Source organism: Podarcis vaucheri (genome assembly GCF_965113315.1).
Source record: "Podarcis vaucheri genome assembly, chromosome: 6".
NCBI classification, from domain to species: domain Eukaryota; kingdom Metazoa; phylum Chordata; class Lepidosauria; order Squamata; family Lacertidae; genus Podarcis; species Podarcis vaucheri.
In genome coordinates, this window is record NC_138764.1 from 23,912,246 (window position 1) to 23,924,493 (window position 12,248).

At 44.1% G+C, this 12,248-nt stretch overlaps 1 long non-coding RNA gene across 2 annotated transcripts; it reads left to right on the forward strand.

The window, feature by feature from the left end:
• The first annotated feature begins 2,843 nt into the window (after nucleotides 1-2,843).
• LOC309534642 lies at nucleotides 2,844-10,279 on the forward strand. 2 transcript variants are annotated; one of them, XR_014220820.1, is made up of 4 exons: nucleotides 2,844-3,105; nucleotides 4,085-4,267; nucleotides 6,414-6,613; nucleotides 8,888-10,279. It is a non-coding gene; the product is annotated as an uncharacterized lncRNA (long non-coding RNA). The 2 variants fall into 2 exon arrangements; XR_014220821.1 differs by having other exon boundaries at nucleotides 2,844-3,102; nucleotides 4,094-4,267.
• Nucleotides 10,280-12,248: the final 1,969 nt, after the last annotated feature.

The following is a 12,248-nucleotide window of genomic DNA, read 5'->3' on the forward strand; positions in this document are numbered from 1 at the left end:
TTAGAGTGTCTCCTTCGTTCCTCTTTACAGACTGTAGTTTCAAGGATGGGACTGGGGCAATGACAAGAAGATCGTCACCTCCACTTGGGTTGACTGTGTGCTATAAGACTGATCTCCTCATACTGCAGTGTCTTCCATTTTACAGAGTGTACATTCAAGAAGGGGAGGGGAGGGAAAGTGCCCTTCTGCAGGAATTCCTTTCCTCTTCTTAGATGGCATTTTTGAGGGACAGGCAAGGACAGTGCCATTCTGTTTCATCACCCGATATGAAAGGGGAAGGTGCCGTCCCAACTCACCACCACCCAATCCTCTCTTTTTACATATATAATAATTTTTATTTGAATTTACAAATATAGAATTATAACAATCCAAATTACATATCCCTATTTAGAGATTTGTCCAAATCTCTGGACTTCCCACCTTCCCCTCCATGGATCCCGTTGTCCACCTTCTCAACAGCATATTATTTCATAGTCCATATTTTATATATTTCCACATTATCCATAATATTTTCTACATTACAAGTGTTATTAAAATCCTGCTAAGGTTTTCATCTGCTTACAGTGGTCTCCTAGATAAATTATAAATTTTTCCCATTCTTCGTTGAAGATTTGTTTGTTTGTTTTTATAAAATATTTATTAAGGTTTTACAATAAACATAAGTTTAAAGAGCTAAGAAAATTATACCAAAGATTACACATAAACACAGATTACACAAAAAAAGAAAAAAGATAACAAGAAAAATACCAAAAAGATAACCTAAAAAAGAAAAAGGAAATACAAAATACAAAAAACAGATGGCTAAAAAAAGAAAAAAGGATTTAAAAAAGAAAAAATCCATTTTTCAATATCTTTAGGCTCGTTTACTTATTTCCTTGACCTCCTCACACCTCCCCTTTTTGTATTCCCGTTTACAAAATCCTTTCAGCAAATCCTTACATTCTTTCATTTATCTTTACTCTGTATCTTAACCTATTATAACTATATATTTTCCTCCATATAACAATCTATATTTGCATATTCTTATTAACCTTATTACCAAAACCACTTATTTCCATTCCAACATCATTTTAACATTCATTAATTTTACAGTATTTCTGCAAGTAGTCTTTAAATTTCTTCCAGTCTTCTTCCACCAACTCTTCTCCCTGGTCTCAGATTCTGCCAGTCATTTCCGCCAATTCCATATAGTCCATCACCTTCACATCGTTGAAGATTTGGTCTTCTTGCTTCCTGGTTTGCCATTCCTTTCTGGTAGGGATTTGTCTTCTTTCCATCTCTGGGCTATTAGCTTCTGCATGTCTGTTGTCACATACATGAAAAGTCTTTTCTTTTCCTTTGGAATGTTGATACCTACAATTCCTAATAAAAATGCTTCTGTTTTTTTTTTTTATACAAAAGTTATTTTAAACATTTTTTTCATTTCATTATATATCATTTCCCAGAATGCTTTTAGAACCCTACAGGTCCACCACATATGAGAGAAGATGCCTTTCATTTCCTTACACTTCCAGCAGATATTTCCACTTTTCTTATACATTTTTGCTAACTTAAAGGTAAAGGTAAACGGACCCCTGACCATTAGGTCCAGTCGTGGCTGACTCTGGGGTTGCGGTGCTCATCTCGCTTTATTGGCTGAGGGAGCCGGTGTACAGCTTCCGGGTCATGTGGCCAGCATGACTAAGCCACTTCTGGCGAACCAGAGCAGCGCACAGAAATGCCATTTACCTTTCCGCTGGAGTGGTACCTATTGATCTACTTGCACTTTGACGTGCTTTCGAACTGCTAGGTTGGCAGGAGCAGGGACCGAGCAATGGGAGCTCACCCCGTCGTGGGGATTCGAACCACCGACCTTCTGATCGGCAAGTCCTAGGCTCTGTGGTTTAACCCCCAGCGCCACCCGTACCCCTTTTTGCTAGCTTACTAGGAGTCAAATACCACCGGTACATCATTCTCATATAATTTTCTTTCAGCATACAACATGCCGAGAATTTCACCACCGCCCAAGCCTCCCTTACCTGGATTGTGCAGCAGTGCCTGGCAGCAACAATGGCAGATTCTGTTGAGATCTTGTGAGATCACCAGATCTTGCTAGCCAAATACTGCTATTAAACCAAATGGTATTAGTGGGATTATGCATAGGGTTTCCATGTTGGGTTGCCCCTAGCACAGTTGGCAGTGTAAGGTCCTGGCACTTACATGACCTCCTACTACTGACACTGCTGGTGCTGGCAGGGTTGAGTAAGGTTGACACAGTGCAAACACACCAGTGCAGCCAAACTGGTGCTCATGCCAGGGTGTTCACACCACATCAACCTCACCACCTTCCTCCTCTACCTTCTTGTAGGCCACAGTCAGCATTGGGAGATCTGCTAAATGCCTCCCCCCAGCATGCTACTGGTTGTGGGCGGCCTATGATTTTAACAGATTCCACCTTCTGCCCAAGTAGTATTTTCAAGCGGCCATTGTAGCTGTACTTTTAACAGCAGCTTGACATGCAGACATAGGGTGATATTCTATTAAATAATTGCATGAGTGGACCACAATGGGACTTTCCTCTCTCTCTTCCCCCTGTGATCTCCCTAATTCCTTTGTAAGGGTTCCCCCAAACCCAGATTCGGGGATAGTGCAGGATTGAAAGAGGGGAAGGAAAGTCCCATTGCAGAAGTGGAAGTTGCTCTGCTCATGAACTTATTCCGCCAAGTGCTGCCTATAATCCTCAACCCAAAGGTTGTCCAGAACAGGCCAGGCAGTCTTGTTGACTTTTTCCAGACCAATTGGCAGCAAGATACTGCTGCCAAAATAGCTCCTCCCTCAAATTCTTGCAATTGCTGTTCACAGAACTTTTGCAATCCCTTCTCATTGGGTGTGATTCTGGTCGTTCCTCCTTTACCACACAAAAATAAAAGGAACTATACCATAGGAGTCATCGCTTATATTATAAAAGCAGAAAGATCCTTGCAGCAAGACGGTTTCCAGTATTTAGGTTGTTGAAAGGGAAGCTTTTGTGGTACCAGCAGCTATACTTTCCCCAAAGTGCCATGAAGATCTGGCTGATCTGTTTTGCTCCATTTCTCCTATGGACCTCCTGTACTTCCCAAAGTGGTAAGTTATTTGTCAAGAGACGGGGGGGGGGGGAGAGAGAGAGTACATGGGGAAATGGATGTTAAGTTATTTGTTGTAGGAGGAATTCAACATACCTTATTTTTCGCTCTGCTCAGCTCTCCCTTTCACGAGCCACGAGGAGTGCGGCTCTTGGGGGCTTTTCTGGGAGGTGGGGGAAGGGACAAAGCTGTGTGCTCTGTCCCTTCCCCCACCTCCCGCAAAAGCCAGAGATAGCCCCGCGAAGCCTCCGCAGGGCACGGGGATGAAGGCTCCCTGTGCCCTGCCCTGCAGAGGCTTTGCGTGGCTAAGCCAGAAGCTAGAAGTTGTTCTGGCTTTGAGATAGCCGCGCAGCCTGCATTCGCTCCATAAGACGCACACACATTTCCCCTTACTTTTTAGGAGGGGAAAAGTGCATCTTATAGAGCGAAAAATACGGTAATGCTTTTCCAAATGTTCTATCAGTGCAAGCATGTCTGCTCAATTGATGAAATAATCTCGCCTCTCATCTTCCCCATGTGCTGTTCTGAGGGATTTTCCTGACTTCCCCCAGAGCCAATGGCACAGGGGTAGGAGATGGGTGAAAGTCCTGCTGCACTGGCAGAAGTCATTGTATGGGCTTCCATAAGCAAGGGCCCCACGACAATGGATTATAATTGGTTTATTAAAATTGTTGATTGGTAAAATAAAAAAAATGTATTAATTTGTGAGGGGAGCCCTGAGATTTCGACTGCCTAGGGACCTCTGCAGGGTTTTATCTAGCACTGCCCCAGACAGCTGCTTTTGTATGGTAGCCAAAGCCATGTGCAGTTACTTCTAAGTGGTCAATCCTTGGGATTCCTCACAAATCCTCCACTCAGGCAGTGGGCTGGTAGGCATATGGATCTGCCATCAGGTACCTCCCTCAGTAGGTGTGCTGGGATCTATGTGCACACAGCAATTTTTGTGATCAGTGTATGCATAATCGAAAGCATCATTGCAGCTTCTGGAGAAGAATGTGGTCGGCCTCCTCCTATTGAAAATGGAGATATTATCAACACACCCCTGATACAATATGCATCGGGTGCAGCAGTGGAATACAGATGCCAACGCCTTTATGTAATGAAAGGCTCTTCAGTGGTGAGTTGCAACAACGGCGATTGGACGGAAGCACCAGTATGCCTAGGTATGAGGGAAGTCTATAACCTTTTATATTCTTGTTCTGTTGAACGGCACACCTAGAAAAGTGTACATGTTAAGTTTGTAACAGCATCCTGATGTTGGGTTGATCCTAAGGCAGGCTCCCTCTGTCGGAAATCAAGCCTTTATCAGGAGAAACTGGCAACTCTCCCAGGCACCCGGCTTGGTCTCCTGTTGACCTCCCTGTCTGCTTTCCCTGCAAGATCCAGGCAGAGGTCGTGATAGGCGATCCTTCTCAGCGTGAGAAGAACACACCCCTCTTTCCTGCCCCCCCAGGCAGGGGAAAGAGATAGACAGAAACGTATTTACATGCCTTTATTTCTGTCTTTGCAGCGTTACAGAAAACACGACTGCTCTCTTCAAACTTCAGCAGTCAAGAGAGTAGAAAAACTTCCTGTACAGCTCATATTACACTCTGAGCTAATTCCGGTGCCCTCTGCACTGTGAATTGACTGTCCCTCTGTTTCCCACGGAACAGTCCCAACATTCCCATTATGTTTTGCTTTCAAGCTACCAGCAGCTCGCGGCTGCATTGCTTCAATATCGTAACACCCTCAACCTGGTGCATTCTACATTTTGTTTGACTTCTGCTCTAATTATCCCCAGCCAGCATGGCCAGTGGTCAAGGGATGATGGTAGTTGTCACCCAACAACATCTGGATGTTTTAGAGTGAACTTTATTGCTACAAACTGGTATTGCAGCCACCTCATTGGTGGTCCTCCTATTTGGCAGGGTGAGCCAAGGTATTTTCCCAACAGACTTTCTGCTCTTGTTTCAGCAGCTCAACCAATTATAAATGTTTCAAGAATGTCCCACATACAGTACCTTTCAGGCAAAGCAGTTAGAATGTTGTTGTTGTTTAGTCATTTAGTTGTATCCGACTCTTCGTGATCCCATGGACCAGAGCACGCCAGGCACTCCTGTCTTCCACTGCCTCCCGCAGTTTGGTCAAACTCATGCTGGTAGCTTCAAAAACACTGTCCAACCATCTCGTCCTCTGTCGTCCCCTTCTCCTTGTGCCCTCCATCTTTCCCAAACATCAGGGTCTTTTCCAGGGAGTCTTCTCTTCTCATGAGGTGGCCAAAGTACTGGACCCTCAGCTTCAGGATCTGTCCTTCCAGTGAGCACTCAGGGCTGATTTCCTTAAGAATGGATAGGTTTGATCTTCTTGCAGTCCATGGGACTCTCAAGAGTCTCCTCCAGCACCATAATTCAAAAGCATCAATTCTTCGGCGATCAGCCTTCTTTATCGTCCAGCTCTTTTGAACATTATAAACTATCAACTATTTAACCAATGGCATTGTGGAAGAGGGAGACTCATCAAACCTTCTGATTCATATATATGTGGTTACACTTTCTAATAAATGTGCAAAGTCAGTATTTTAGGAACAATCCTATTCACCAGTTTTGGAGGCCATGTTGAACTTAGTGCTTAGAGCATTGATAGCAAGTCACCTTCCTCCTATAGGCAAGAAAGTCCACATGTTGGTCTAGATTGGGGCCATAATTCTTGCTTTCAGTGTAAGAAATCCCTAGCTCAAGTCCCATGGAAGTATATGATCGACTTGATAAATGAAGACTATAACTCTAGGAAAGGACTAGAGTTTTCATGCCGAAGGACCAAAATTCAGCCCCTAGCATCTCCAAGTAAAAAAGATTTCAGGTAGCAGATTTGGGGGAAACTCTGCCTCAGACTTCATAGAGACACCACCAGCTGCCATAGACAATATCAGGCAGCTTCATTTTTTAAAAATTTTGTATTATGTATTTATTTGAAGAAGAAGAAGAGTTTGGATTTGATATCCCGCCTTTCACTCCCCTTCAGGAGTCTCAAAGCGGCTAACATTCTCCTTTCCCTTCCTCCCCCACAACAAACACTCTGTGAGGTGAGTGGGGCTGAGAGACTTCAAAGAAGTGTGACTGGCCCAAGGTCACCCAGCAGCTGCATGTGGAGGAGCGGAGACACGAACCCGGATCCCCAGATTACGTGACTACCGCTCTTAACCACTACACCACACTGGCTCACTATTTCAAATAGGTTTCCTAGAAAGCTGACAGTTTAAGCAGTGTGGCTGTTTTATCACTCTCAAGTTCATCTTTAAAAGGTGAAATGACCTGTGCCTTTCTGCAGAACCATGTATAATAACTACAGAAGATATGGATCATTATAATATCCAGCTAAAGTGGATAAGAAGTCAAAAAATATATGCAGCATCTGGCGACACAGCTGAATTTTCCTGTAAATCGGGTTATATACCACAACCGTCCTCCCCTCCCTTCAGAGCGCTTTGCACAGAAGGCAACGTGGAGTATCCTCTCTGTGTGATAAAGGTACGTATATTGAAACTCAATCACAAGGGTAGAGAATTTACCATACATAAATTGTGGTTGTTTCCCCCCACCCCCAAGTTACTGTGGTTTTTAGTGCTCTTAGGAAAGGAAGCATATTCAAAATAGGCTGATTTTGTGATTACCAGTCACCTTCAACCTTGTCAGACTTAGCACCTGCTTTCAAATAAGACCAAATTTTAATTTGTCGTTGCACATAATCAATATTTCCTTTTCTCTATGTTTCTGATCTTCTTCCTTTCTGCCCCTCATACTCTGCCTCTTTCCAGTGGTGTAGGAAGGGGGGTGCGGGGTGTGGGGTGTGGGGTATCATCAATGAGGGGGGTGACAAAATGGCCAACTAGCTGGGAGGCATGCACACTGCTTCCCCGGTGCCAGTGCTCAGTTCCGAGCTCGCTGCGCACCCACCTCCTGGCACTGCCATCCTGAACTGGGAGTGGCTGTCACCAGCTTGGGGAGCCATGGGGGGGGGGAGGGCAAACCTGACTCCATCCCACTGGAGATGTGGGGTGGGGGCGAACTGGAAGCGGAACCTTCCACAGGAAAACACGACACGCACAAACAGGCGCCCTGCAGCAGCGAGTGTCTTTCAAAACACAAGCAAAGCAACTGAGCCAGGTGACTTTTGTTTACGCCACGTCCCCACACCGAGCAGCCTTGCAAGGCTCAGATCTGGGGAGGGGGGTGCCAGAAGGGCGCAACAACCTGCGCTCAGGCTGGGGTCAGTGGCAGTGGGGGTTGGCTGCACAATGCCATAATAATAATAATAATAATAATAATAATAATAATAATAATAATAATAATTTATTATTTATACCCCGCCCATCTGGCTGGGGTTCCCCAGCCACTCTGGGAGGCTTCCAACAAAATATTTAAATACAGTAATGCATCAAACATTAAAAGCTTCCCTAAACAGGGCTGCCTTCAGATGTCTTCTAAAAGTCTGGTAGTGGTTGTTCTCTTTCACATCTGGTGGGAGGGTGTTCCACAGGGAGGGTGCCACTACCGAGAAGGCCCTCTGCCTGGTTCCCTGTAACTTGGCTTCTCACAGTGAGGGGACCGCCAGAAGGCCCTCGGTGCTGGACCTCAGTGTCCGGGCAGAACGATGGGGGTGGAGATGCTCCTTCAGATATACTGGACCGAGGCCGTTTTGCCCCACCCTCATTTGCCCCGCCCCCTTGCGGGGGGAGGTGCTAGCCTCCTCCTGCCCCTCCTGCCCTGGGTGTGTTGGAGTCACACTCCACTCTTTCTCACTTGCAGTCTCATTCTCCCTATAATTCTTCTCTTTAAAAATATTAAAGGGAAATAAGGTAACAGTGATGGTATCACTAATGAGACTGCTATACTGGTATTGAGTCCTAAGGTCAAAAGTTTCCAGTAAACTAAGTTTCCCCCTCCCCCATCCACATTTGCCTGTCTCTATCATCTGTGTGTACTGGGCCTGAGTGGAAAATGTGCAAATGCTATGTTAATTTGCAAAATCTTCCCTGCCTGAAGGAATTCTCACTTACTACATGCAACCATGCAAACAACAGCGGTATTTAGAAGTCTGCCCCTCAAAACCCATGCATCTCCATGAATACACAGGATAGCTCCTGAGATATTTGATGCCTCTGCCTTTCTGGCCATGATCAGCTTTGTATCATCACACACTCATAGGCCCCAGAGAAATATTGCAGCGCTGTTACAGTGGCGTAGCGTGGGTTGTCAGCCCCCGGGGCAAGGCAAGTAATTTGCGCCCCCTAACCCGTGGATTTGCGCCCCCTAACCCGTGGATTTGCGCCCCCTAACCCTAACCCCCAGATGTTGCGCCCGGTGCGGCCGGCCCCCCCTGCACCCCCCACGCTACGCCACTGCGCTGTTAAACTACCATTTAATGTAATGTGTGAACAGGCTTATACTAGTGCAGGGTTTAGGACTCTGTGAACCTCCAGAGAATTGATTATGCTGTCTGAGGCTGATGGAGTGTAACAATTTCTGGAGTGCCACAGATTATCCATGTTTCTACCGGTGTTTGCATATGGAACCAACCTAATACCATAAATATTTAGCAGAACTGTATTTTGTTGCAGGCCATGAGTTATCTAATCAATTGTTTTTATATTTGTTAGCCGCCCTGAGCCCGGTCTTGGCAGGGCAGGGTGGGGGTATAAACAAAAATTATTATTATTATTATTATTATTATTATTATTATTATTATCTGCAGATAACATGCATACAACTTTCTCTTCTCACTGTTTACTTTGTATTTAACAGGGGCGTTAAGAAGAAGCACTCTGTAGCCACGAGTTTTATCAGAAGTCATGGATCTCCTATTTCTAACCTGATAGTATCAATACGCTTTTGCAAATATATGTATCTTTTATTATTATATCCATCAACCTCTGCTAGGCCCAAGGAACCAATGAATGCAGAAAGTCTCAGATCAGACATGATAAACCAAAAATGGATGATGGCAACAGAAAAGTCCGTCTTTGTGCAAACTGAACGTAACAATGAAGGAAACATACTTGATAAGAGACTGAGAGGGCCTTATGCAGTTAGCACAGCAGATGGTGAAACTGGAACATGCTGATATGGAATGGGCCCTCATAGCTTGAGTGTCTTGTGTGACAGTGGAAGCAAAACCAACTTGTGGGGACATCAGTTCCATTTCCTCCAGGAAAGGTTCTGGTGCTGACCTGTTCCAACATGTCATAAAGGTCTCATCTCATCTTTGAGTGCTGTGTAAGCAGAGGTTCACTCAGTATAGTTGGGCTTCGACACCATAATCTCCACACACACATATACACACACTTAGGTTCTGCTGAGGCTTGCCCTTGCTTGATTTTTTTTCCTTTCCCCCCATTTCCTTTCTCTTCCTGTCTTCTGTTTCTGCAATATTGGAGATGGGAGGATTCCACTATACCAGACTGATAACAATTGCATTGTGCTGAATGTAATGCTAAGATGCTATGCAGTGTGAACAGCTAGGGAGCAGAGGGTGCTTTCAAACAAGTTAAGATGGGGGGAGTATTAGAAGGATGAAGTGTAGAGCTTGCATATATATGCATACACACACACACACACACACACAGAGAGAGAGAGAGAGAGAGAGAGAGAGAGAGAGAGAGAGGTACCTTGGTTACAGACGCTTTAGGTTACAGACTCCGCTAACCCAGAAATAGTACCTCAGGTTAAGAACTTTGCTTCAGGATGAGAACAGAAATCACGCAGCGGCGCAGCGGCAACGGGAGGCCCCATTAGTTAAAGTGGTACCTCAGGTTAAGAACAGTTTCAGGTTAAGAATGGACCTCCAGAACCCAAGGTACCATTGTATATCTATATGGATATATAGATATACAGATATACAGAGAGAAAGCAAAGTGGGGTGTGTGCATACTTAGCGATTGTGATTTTATCAATTGGTCGTACTCAGAGTAGACATATTAAAATTACTGGACCTATGTTAGCCATATCAATTAATTTCAATGGATCTACTTGGAACAGAATTAATTGGCTCTGTCTCATATTATTCACATTGCATTGCCTTCTTTTTTTACACCGTACAGAGTGATTCACATTTATGTTCCCATTTATGTTGCCATTGCTCACATTATCATTTCTGTATTCTCTGGTGTGTATCAATAAACCATTTATTTCATTTCAGTTACAATCTTCCATCTCTGGTGATGCTTCACACGCTTGGGTGGAAATGTGAACCCAGATGAATAGTAATTATTCACAAAATATCACACTGAGCCTAAACTGGGGACTTCTTTCATGGCTATTGACATACAGTATATACTTGATTTGAATGGATTATTATTATTACCGTATTTACACAAATCTAATGTGCCATTGAATCTAATGCACACCTCAATTTTCAAAACTTTGAGACCAAAGAAGTATTTGCTGGCGAATGTAAAATGCCCCATCTGATCTAATGCACACTCTAACTTTTGCAGTACAATTTGGCAAAAAAAGGTGCACATTACATTCAAGTAAATATGGTATTATTAGCTGGCAGTGATTGTGTGTCATTTGCAGAAAAGCAAAAACAAAAACCCCTCATGTGATGAATATTGTTCATTATTGGTTTATACTAAAAACAGCCTGCAATATGTTTTAAAGTTTACAAAATTGTCCTACCAGAAAGATTTTCCTGTTATGTTCATATTATGCTTTGAGCCCTTTGCCTTTTACCACATACATTCAAACACAGGGATAATTATTACCTCTGGCTGACTGTCAGTGGTCATTAAAGTTTGAGAGGGAAGAAGAAGAGTTTGGATTTGATATCCCGCTTTATCACTACCCAAAGGAGTCTCAAAGCGGCTAACATTCTCCTTTCCCTTCCTCCCCCACAACAAACACTCTGTGAGGTGAGTGGGGCTGAGAGACTTCAGAGAAGTGTGACTAGCCCAAGGTCACCCAGCAGCTGCATGTGGAGGAGCGGAGATGCGAACCCGGTTCACCAGATTAATAGTCTGCCGCTCTTAACCACTACATCAGTGGCATATGTTACTTAATGTGTGTCAATTTTTTTTATTAAATAATAACAATAACATTTTTTTATTATTACCCTGCCCATCTGGCTGGGTTTCCCCAGCCACTTTGGGCAGCTCACAACAGAATATTAAAAACATGATAAAACATCAAACACTAAAAACTTCCCTAAACAGGGCTGCCTTCAGATGTCTTCTAAAAGTCAGATAGTTGTTTATTTCTTTGACATCTGATAGCAGGGTGTTTCACAGGGCAGGCGCCACTACCGAGAAGTCCCTTTGCCTGGTTCCCTGTATCTTCACTTCTCGCAGTGAGGGAACCGCCAGAAGGCTCTCAGTGCTTGATCTCCATGTCCGGGCTGAACGATGGGAGTTGAGATGCTCCTTCAGGTATACAGTGCCAGGGTCATTTAGGGCTTTCAAGGTCAGCACCAAGACTTCGAATAGTGCTCAGAAATGTACTAGGAGCCAATGCTGATCTTTCAGGACCAGTGTTATATGGTCTAGGCGGCCACTCCCAGTCACCAGTCTAGCTGTCGCAGAAGATGACTTCAGGCTTGTGCCAGACTGAAAGGAACTCCAGCTCATGCAAACACAATTCCACACCCTCCCTTTTTGAGATGAAAGTGGACGTCCTTTGCGAAATCATATAAAACTTTGCAAACAGTCACAATCTAATGCAGGCAAGGTGTACTGAAGATGGCCAGAACTGAAGGGATAAAGCATACCTTGTTCAGTTTGGGTTAGTCATGAACCTAAGATTCTAACTACCCAGCTTTTCAACCAACCACTGTAATTGTTCCTTAATAGAGGAATGCATCGTAGACATTAGCTAGTAAGCATGGTTATTTCCACCCAGTGAAACACAGTTATTTCCATACAGGGATACACTTGATCATCTGATCTCTCTCTCTCCCTCTCTCCCTCTCTCTCTCTCTCTCACACACACACACAGAGAGAGAGAGAGAGAGAGAGAGAGAGAGAGAGAGAATAAACTGTTTAAGACACAAGCACAGAGTTGGCAAAGTTGTCCCAGTCAGTTGCCAATCCTGCAAGGAAAGTTTGCTTTTATCATTACTGCCAGAATTGCAACACAAAATACACAAATTCTCTGCAAACAGTCGATTTTA